This window comes from Cibotium barometz, chromosome 63, assembly GCF_041138505.1.
Source record: "Cibotium barometz isolate CiBa-2024 chromosome 63, ASM4113850v1, whole genome shotgun sequence".
Taxonomy (NCBI): Eukaryota; Viridiplantae; Streptophyta; class Polypodiopsida; order Cyatheales; family Cibotiaceae; genus Cibotium; species Cibotium barometz.
This window is the reverse complement of record NC_141108.1, coordinates 20,357,741-20,368,239: the sequence shown is the minus strand read 5'-3', so window position 1 is coordinate 20,368,239 and position 10,499 is coordinate 20,357,741.

Sequence of the window (10,499 nt, the reverse complement as noted above, 5' to 3'; positions counted from 1 at the left end):
AACTTGAAGGAAATTACTAGATAATAGATGTCTCTTTGGGAAAGGTAGGCATGCACAACCTTGCAATCTTGTATGCTGAATGGAGTGATTCACATGCACCTATCTTGTAATCATTCATGAGGGATAAAGTGATTCACATGTTTACTTGTGCCAGCAAACTCTCTTGTGTATGCTGAATGGAGTGATTCACATGCACCTATCTTGTAATCATTCATGAGGGATAAAGTGATTCACATGTTTACTTGTGCTAGCAACTCTCTTGTGAAATAAATTACTCTCTTTCTCCTTCATCTCTTAAAATAGTGATAAGTGGAAATTTATTCTATAATATGTTTTATATTAAATTTTTGGATCCATTAAGTATTCTTTTAGGGCTTCAACATGTTGTATCCATGTAGTGTAGGCTTTTAGGGTAGCCTTATAAAATATTCTCTTTTTTGGAAGTATGCTATACATATCTAGTGTATAGCCTTTTAGGGTAGCCTTATAAAATATTCTCTTTTTTGGAAGTATGCTATACACATCTACTAGTGTAGTTATTTGGGATATTTAGGCATATTTTATATGTGTTGAATAATGCAACCAAGGTTTATCTTTATTTCATTCAATGATGTCTAATTTTTAAGCATTTTCACACTCATGTAAGTTGTGTATTTTCAGTTGATATATGTGCTTGTCATTTGTTCCTTCATATTTTTTTGTTTAATGTTTTACGTTTTTTTGTTTAATATTTTACATTTTTTTTGTTTAATGTTTTACGTTTTTGTGTTTAATAAGTTTTAGAAGATAAGACATTATTTATAATACACTTTATATCCACCTCAAAAAATACAAATCTCCTTTTGTTTTATGATGTACAAATACTCAAACATGTTTCCTCCAAACCCGAGTGTAGACGTTGGGGCAATACCACTTTTTAAACAACCTTATAGGTTGAGAAAATCTAAGGGGATGAAGAGATTAGATATATTGAAGAGTACTTATGGATAGGGCATTTAGGCCTAGCAAGTCACCACATAGGGAGAACTAGTTCTCCCAGTGGTGGACAATAAGGATATACAAAAGTGTGTGTTGATTATAAAGGACTTAACATATTTAATGTAAAGATTAAATATCCTTTGTTGTGAGGAAGAATGAATTTATTGATTGGCTTTGTTGAGTGTGATACTTCAAAATTTTTGGATATAATGATATGTTACCATCAGTTTAGGTTATTTGAGGGTGATGTCTTTAAGATAGGTCTTAGAACTAGCTATGGGGGAATTACGAGTTTATGGTTTTTACCATTCGGATTTGCCAATGCCTAGCTATTTTCCAATTGCTATCGTGATATGAATGTTAGAAAAGTCTGAGTAGTATTGATCCCATCTCTCTTTAGTGTAGCTGCATCACAAAACTATTGAGAATGAGAGAGAGAGAGAGAGAGAGATGACTTTTCAGTTATGTGGCACCCTGTAGTTTTTATCATGGCTTGAGCCATGTCCAGAGACCATCCCCAAGATGGTCGCACTCTTAGAGGCTTCATGCAGTTAGCTTTGCGGACAGAGAGATCCACATCCTTCCACCATGCATCTTATTGCATCATTGGAGGGCATTCTAGAGACTCTATGTTTCCTTGACGACGTAGAGTCTTTGACAGCATGGCTAGAGACATAGGAGGGTGGACGAGTATGTCACAACTTGTCTCATTCAGAGGTATCCCGATTGCCCTCTACTATCAGAGAGAGAGGACGCTACAGCTGTTTGTTCATGAGGATGGGTGAGTCATGACTACAGGGCCGCTTAAGGTGGCTTGGTGTACCCATGCAGCTATGGCAGCCCATATTCTGCCATGATATGTGGCGTATTATGGTGCCTTACCCCATCATGGGATTTTGATCTACTTTGCATAGCAGTTATAAGCAGAGTTCGTGTTGGGGCTCGAGGTAGATTATCATGATTGTCGACCCGATGCTGGCCATGGTGTGGGCTGGCTTCAAGACCATGATAGAAGGCTTGGTGACTAGGCTAGGCATCTCTCCCACCTACACGTCGGACACCTCGTGGATTGGAGATGCTACCATTTGCCAAAGTGCATGAGCGAGGTGTGCAGATCAGTCACCGATTCCATCATGCTACAGAGTCTATTTGACACGCCATGGCTCTCTTATCAGAGCCGACCACCACTAGCACGATATTCTCCCAAACCCTTCTATAGTAATTCAATTATGATGCGTATTTCTACATTTGGGACTTATCCACCTAGATTTTATCCTATAGGGCCCCGCATAGTTTCACACCCAGGCTTCTACTTCAGGCCAGGCTGAGGTGAGAGTTAGGACAACATCACCTTTACCAGCACCCCCTATCCATGTGAGAACATTGTCTAAATTATTTTCTTATTGCTCAAGTATGCTTTCTTGTATTTATCTTAATATTGATCACTTTTACTTTTTAGGATACTGAGCTAGATGAGCTTTGCCCCGAAAGGTGTCACAACTCATTGTGGAGTTGGAGGAGTCACACCAGGAGATTGAGCGCGAGAGACAGTTAGTCCTTGACGTGGACGTGGAGAGACGGATCGCATAACGGATCGCATACTACTATGTGGCACTACATGAGGGAGTGGATGAGACTTGGCAGAGATGCAACTTGCCATGGTGTGATGCAGAGCATTGCTATCTATTCCCTTTTGCCAAACTCTTTGGTTGCGAGACCACATGTGGACATTGGTACTACAGTTTGTGGAGTTTTCCTCTTCGGCAAATTAGACACTTGGGGGTGGTACACATTAGGGTGCCACCACCAATTTCATCTTTAGTGCCTTTTTTGCTCATTGTTTGGGATGACTGTTAGGTGTCCAACTTGTTGTTGTAGTGTAGACGACTTGTACCCAGGGTCAGCAGAGTAACTATGGATCTTATTTCATGGAGGCCCATCGGTAGCACTAATCATCGACAGGCTATCCTAGATATCATGGTAGATGGATATGTTGCTGAGGATATGCATGAGGATTTTGAGATTCTCGTAGTAGACAAGGATTTATCACCAGAGGAGGAGGAGGCATAGAGAGTATGATGGGACTGCATCGATGAGTTTATATTGTAGGCAAGCAGGTTTCTTTACGCACCCCAATTGGAGCTGGGAGTTTGGTGGATCGATATCTCGAGGTACGTATTAGGTCGGTGGAGAGCAGACTACACGACGTGACCATTTTGCTGCTCGTGTGTATGCTAACCTCCGCTTATGGAAGATGAGGCATGATCATAGAGGCCAGGTGATTGACCAAGAGCTTAGTGATGCTGCTGCTATGGTGAGTCCTCAGCCATGGCAGAGGAGTGTCCTACTCAGAGGACCATTGCAAAAAAAGCGGGTTGTATAGGAGCACATCATCCTGGAGCTAATAGGTCCTCTCAGATGAGGATTAGCCATCATGTAAATGTATATTGCATCATGTTTTTGTATCGACTAGTCTACATGCCATTTGTATTTATGACCTCATGTTTCTATGTATGACATCCACCAACTGTATCACATTTTATTTTATATATTGGACTATGTCTTTTGTGATTTTGTATTTCTATAAAGTTTTATATATTGGACTATGTCTTTTGTGATTTTGTATTTCTAAAAAGTTTGTACATGTAAGGTGCCATGCTATTCTTTGCATAGAGGACTCCTTACGTACTATGCAAAAAATAGTGGGTGGCAGCACACTGTCCCGCCCATTCGACGATGGTGGTGAAACTTTTTGAGTGGAGGGGTAGAAGCCCCATGACCCACTTGCAAAGTTTCATCACCCCATCAAACACCGTATGATAATGATGCCCCACCCAAACCCGCTATTTTTTACATAGGGGACCCCTTGGGCAGCACTATGCGAGAAATAGTGGAAGGCAACACAACGTCCCGCCCATCCGGTGTTCAATGGTGGTGAAAGTTTGCCGTAGAGTAGCATCCCCATGGACCCACTCACAAAGTTTCATCACCATCTAATGCGGTAGAGTAGCATCCCCATGACCCACTCACAAAGTTTCATCCCCATCGGTTGGCAACACAAAGTCCCGCTCATCTAGCATCTGATGGTCTCGTGAAACTTTGCAAGCAAAGGGATAGGAGCCCCATGGACCCACTCCCAAATTTTCACCACACCATCAAACGTCATATAATACTGATGCCCCACCCAAACTCGCTATTTTTTGCATAGGGGACCCCTTGGGTACTATGCGAAAAATGATCACATAAGACACCTTCCAAATGATATATAAACACCACATAAGACACCTTCCAAATGATCGCCCACCACCACAACAAGAAAAACATCTTGGTCAACCACCTCCAAGAATGAAGGCTAGTGACTCGTTATTAGAATCATGTAGTGACACTTGTGTTTGACCAACCATAAATAGATTATAAATTAAGTAAGGAAAGACAAGCTCGAAACTTGGATGTTCTTGATGCCTTGTACAAAGGGGTTAATGCCAAATTTTATACTCCAGCTTCTTCTAACAATGTGTCTTGTCCATCATGAAGTTCTTTGTCTCCAAAGAATGTATCAATCGTGTTTTCTATCCCTTGTTCTTGTATAATATCCTCCCCTATATATGTATGCATGCCTTGAACCACCGAGTACTCTTCTCTTGGTTCTTCTATGGATGTTGATTGAATTATGTCCCCCTTGTTATGCCTCCCCTCTAATGCCATAATTATACTATCAGATTTGGGTTGTACTTGCATGTGGTCTCTGTATCATCCACATTATAAGTAGACGCAATGATTGAGAGAGAGAGAGAGAGAGAGAGAGTATGTGTGTAAGAAAGCAATATAGGAAAGGGATAAAATTGATTGGTTGTAGTCCTTATTACAAACTAGACTTAAAGGCTAGAGTCCACATAGGTTGCTCCTCATGCCTAGAGTAGCCATAGGTTCATGAAGGAAGCTATGAAAGCTTGGTCAAGAGCTAATATCTCCAAGAAAAGGTAAATTGTATATTATGTCAAAAAGGTAATGAAGGTACCAAATACACATGACATGTGCCTTTTATAGTCCCAAGGACTATGTGCCCCATGTACAAATGACCCTTTTATAGTCCCAAGGACTATGTGCCCCATGTACAAATGACCCTAAGACCCCATGTGCCTAGGCCCATCCCCCCATGTGCATTTGAACCTAAAATTACTTCCTTACAAACCATTCCCTCCGACAATGCTTTTATCCTCAAAACTAAATAAACAACATATAAAAAAGGCTATATATAAAAGGTAAATAAAGAAAAGACCTCTCAGATCAAATGGAAAGCCAAGTAGTCACCTTACCATAACCGTAGATCTTGTGCCACCTACATCAAAAGGGGAAGTCATATCACCCCAAGTTGTAATAAATGTACGCCCACCTGGATCAAACACAAAGTGTCGCCACCCAACTATCGGAAGGTAATCACCAAAATATGCCACCGAGATCAATATCTACAGGATAAAAAATGAATGTGTCATGGTAATAGGATATAAAAATGTCCGTGAACTTATTTCTATCATGTTTACTAACCAACTTCATGGAATTATTTAAAACACATGGATTGCAAAAATAAAAGGGTTTCTTTTTTTGTATTATTAGGTACATAGTTAAGGAAAATTGGGATTTCTAGGATTTTCAATTTCATAAGAATTTATAGACCAAATTACAGTTGTAATGCAAAGCTGTTTGCACTATATTTGGATCAAAGGCTTTAATTAGCCAATGTCTCATTGCTGTCCAAAGTTTTTGGATATGCATTTCTTCACAAACATATAAATGGTGCAATACAATCCATCTTAGGCTCAAAAATCAATTATAACTCCAAAATTTAGGTCTTAATGAAAATTCTAGGTATTTAGCTGTCTTAAAAAAATAAACTTGAGGATTTCTATGGCTAATTAAGCAATCATAGACTAGGACCAAATCTATAACCATACCCATCTTCACTAATAAAGAAATGTCCATGTAATAGATAAATTTATGAGTTTTTATGGTATAAAAATCAATGATTTCCAGCTATGACTACTTCCCAGCAAGTGGCTTGTTTTTGCCAAGGGTTAAATGAACCCTTAGATAAGCAATGAGGCCAAGCACATTACAAGATGCTCTTATACGAGCAAAGCCCCTTTTGAAAGAAATGAGGACTGACAAACCTAAGCATCAAAAGAGATCTTACCCTGAGGCAAATCCTAAAGATCAACCCTACAAGAAACCCCAACATAATTTTCCCTACTACAACAAAGGGCGACAAGGCAACTCTTTTGTCCCCCGCTCGTATGCTGCTTCTTCCAGAGAAGGCCCTCTGTGTTTTGAGTGCAATGAGCCGGGACACTTTAGGGCCAACTGTCCTCCCAAGATGGCAACATCATTTCCCCAAGGTGGCAGAGGAAATCAAGGCCATGGAACCCCTATCCACCAAGGTGCAAGAGGCACGGTGGACATGGCAGAGGCCACAGAGGAGCAGTTGCTAGGACCGCATGTATTATAAGTGAAGAACCAACCTTGGAAATGGCTGAAGAAGAGCGCGCCACCGTCCATGCGGTAGTAGAACACCAAGGTCCGAACAAACAATTTGGTGTAATCCAAAACCCAGCCACTCATCACGGTAAGCCATTTCAGCTTTTGATTGATTGTGGCAGTACCCATTCATTTCTTTCTCCTAGGTGTTTGCAAAAATTAAACTTGGGTCAAAAAACAGCTAGAAGAATGACTGTAGAGTTAGCCAGTGGGAAAGAAGTAGTATCTCGCCACTCTATAGGAAACCTTGATTTTGAGCTGGGTAATGAGCGAACTCATGGCCACTTTAGAGTCTTGCCATTAGGAATTTATGATGGAATCCTTGGGATGGATTGGTTAATTACAAACAAAGATAGCATTCATTGTAACCAGGGGAGTATCACTTTTGAAAATGAGCATAGCCAAGTAATATCCGTTCAAGGGATAACAGGAAAACCTAAATCTAGGGTAGTCAAGGCAAAACATCTTCTCAAGGGAACACGTAAGGGTCAGCAAGTTTTCTTAGTCAAGCTCAACAAAGCCATTGAACCTAGTAAGGAGACATAACCCTCTTGGCTCCAAGAATTCTCTGACATCTTCCCTGACGAGCTTACAGAGCTACCGCCTCCTCGAGAAGTCGATCATGAAATCGAGGTGATCCCTAGGGCTCTCAACCCGTCTCAAAAACGCCCTATAAAATGTCCCTTCCTAAAGCCATTGAACTTAAAGAGCAACTTTCCCAACTCATTGATGAGCAAGGATTCGTACGCCCCAGTAGCTCTCCTTGGGGGGCACCTGTTCTTTTCCAAAAAAAGAAGGACGGAACTCTCCGCCTCTACATAGATTATCGAGGACTAAATCAAGGCACTGTCAAGAATAAGTATCCTATCCCTCGCATCGATGAACTTCTTGACAGGCTTCATGGGGCCAAAGTCTTCTCAAAAATAGATTTAAGGTCTGGTTACTATCAGATCAAAGTCAAGGAAGCAGATATACCCAAGATAGTCTTCAATATCCGTTATGGCCACTATGAGTTTACTGTAATGTCATTCGGGTTAACCAATGCTCCTGTAACCTTCAACCGCCTAATGCAAGATATATTCCATCCTTACTTGGATGAATTTGTGCTTGTTTTCTTTGAGGATATCTTAATCTACTCCAAATCAATGAAAGAGCATGAGGAGCATGTGCGTAGAGTTCTACAATTGTTGTGCAGACACAAACTCTATGCCAAGAAGAGCAAAGGTACTTTCTTTACTCATCAAATTGAGTATCTTGGGTTCATCATCTCCAAAGATAGCATTTTAGTAGACCCCGCCAAGGTCAAAGATATTCTGGAGTGGCCATCCCCTAAATCAGTTCGTGAAGTTCGTGGGTTTTTGGGAATCATGAGATAGTATAGGAATTTTATCAAAGATTATGCCTTGGTAGCTGCACCTTTGATGGATCTTCTTAAGAAGGATTGCAAAATAGTGTGGCTGCCAATCCATCAAAACAAATTTCATCAGCTCAAGGTCATTATTACTTCTGCCCCAATCCTGAAACTTCCTGATTTCACCAAGGAATTTGAAGTGGTTTACTGATGCCAGTAGTCTAGCACTTGGTGGTGTCTTAGGCCAAGAAGGAAGACCAGTCGCTTATACTTCCCGCAAGCTGAAGCAATATGAAGCAAATTATGCCACCCATGATTTGGAGCTCTTAGCAGTTGTCCATTGCCTAAAATTATGGAGACATTATCTCTTGGGGGGCAAATTCCAGCTTGTAACTGACCACAAAAGTCTAAAGTGGATCTTCACCCAGCCTAACCTCAACATGCGGGGCAAAGGAGATGGATTCAAATTCTACAAGAATATGACTTCAATATCAAATTCCGCCCTAGGAAAGATAATGTGGTAGCAGATGCACTTAGCCGCAAATCTTTCTTGAGTGCAATTTCAATGCCAAATAATCCCATACTGGTCAAGGTGGAAGAAGTCTCATCTCATGATCCAAATTATCAGAGGATGATCAAGTTAGTAGAAGAAGGGGGAAATTCAGAGAAAGAGAAGAATCTAATCAAGGGATACTCCACTCATGAAGGAAGCCTCTACTTCAATCACAAGCTATGTATCCCTAAGGATCTTGCTTTAAAGAAACTAATCCTCCATGAAGCTCATGATAGTCCTACTGGGGGACACCCAAGCTATGCAAAAACATTAAATGCCATAAGAAGGAGCTTTCATTGGGCAGGCTTAAAAAATGATGTCCTTCGGTACTTGAAGCAATGTCTCTCATGCCAAAGGATCAAAGCTGAAAGGGTCAAGATGCTCGGGAAACTTCAACCCTTGGATATTCCCCAAATGAAGTTAGAGTGCATTAGTATGGATTTTGTCACAAGTCTCCCCACTATTCAAGGAGGATATGACTCCATTCTGGTAGTGGACTTACTTACCAAAGTAGCTCACCTTATACCAGCAAAGAAGACCTTCAAAGCTTCTGATGTTGCTCGAATATTCATCAAGGAAGTCCTCAAATTTCATGGTCTCCCAAAAAGGATAGTAAGTGACCGGGATTCTGACTTCACTTCAAAGTTCTGGCAGTCCTTATTTCAAGCCCTGGGAACTCAACTTTGCTTTAGCATAGCTTATCATCCAGAGACCGATGGCCAGACTGAGAGAGTCAATCAAGTAATTGAAGACATTCTCAGAGCATATTATGGGACGGGAGCCAAGAAGGTGGATTCAATACCTTCCTCTGGTAGAATTTGCCTACAATGCATCTTATCATCAGAGCATAGGAATGTCACCATTCAAAGCACTCTATGGGCAAGAATGCTTGTCTCCTCTAAATTTCTCTGATCCGACCATAAGAGTTGAGGCATCGAGGAAAATGCTCGAAGAGATGGAAGAACAAACCAAGGCAATCTAAAAGGATATTAAAGCTGCCCAAGATTGACAAAAGCATTATGCTGACACCAAGAGGTCTGAAAGGATCTTCAAGGAAGGAGACAAATTTCTTCTACGAGTGCGACCCAAATGACAAGCATTATGCTGTCCACGTACCGCTACGTGGACACCCATGCTACCCCTGACCAGATAAGGTACATGCGTACCACTCCTTTCCCTATTAACCGACATCGTACCTTTCCCCTAGACCCATGCAGGCCACTGATCTACAGCCTTTGTTGCTGGTACACCATTCTTTCATCCTTGCTTTGCGCAGCGCCCGTACCCGTACCCCACAGTTATATAAACCCTCGGGGTGCTCCATGGGCAACACGCATTTCTGCATAGCGTATGCTCTGTTGTGCCGCCGTCTGTCTCTATGCAGTGTACTTGTTGTGGTACAGCCGCCCCTTGCAGCCACCCCTCTCACACCCCCTCATTTGCCCCTTTTCAGATGAGGTAATTTTCCTCTATCCCCCTCTTGCTAAAGGAGGCAATTTTCCTCTATCCCCCTCTTGCTAAGGAGGCAGTGTCCTTAACTCTTCTCCCCCCGTGTGAAGAGACTTACAGCAATCCTCATCCCTTCTCCCCCCCCATGTGAAGAGACTTACAGCAACCCTCATCCCTTCTCCCCTCCCGTGTGTGTAGAGACTTACAGCAGCCCTCATCCCTTCTCCCCTTTTGCAAAACGTTTTTGTGTTTAAAGACATCTCACAATTCCCCCCCCCCCATTTGCATGGACTTTAGTAAAAGGTTTTAGCCTTAAGAGAGGGTTCGTGCGCTACGGTCTTTTGCTCATACGGTGAGCAAACAATCTCAGAATTGAGATCCGACTGAAGCGTTTCGACCGCGATAGGCGAGCCTTACAAGACGACATCCAAGATGGCCCCTTCCCAAAAACGTCTGAATATTACCTCGGGAGGAGCGCGCAATAATGAGATTAGGGAAGATGCTCCCGATGCGGCTCCAACCCTCACTTTACAAGCTCCTCAAGGAAATGGTGGCCAGGTTAGCTTGGTTATCTTTTAAAGAAAAAAAATTTTATATTAGTGTTAATAAATGTGTATCTTTTCCTTTTAAAATAAT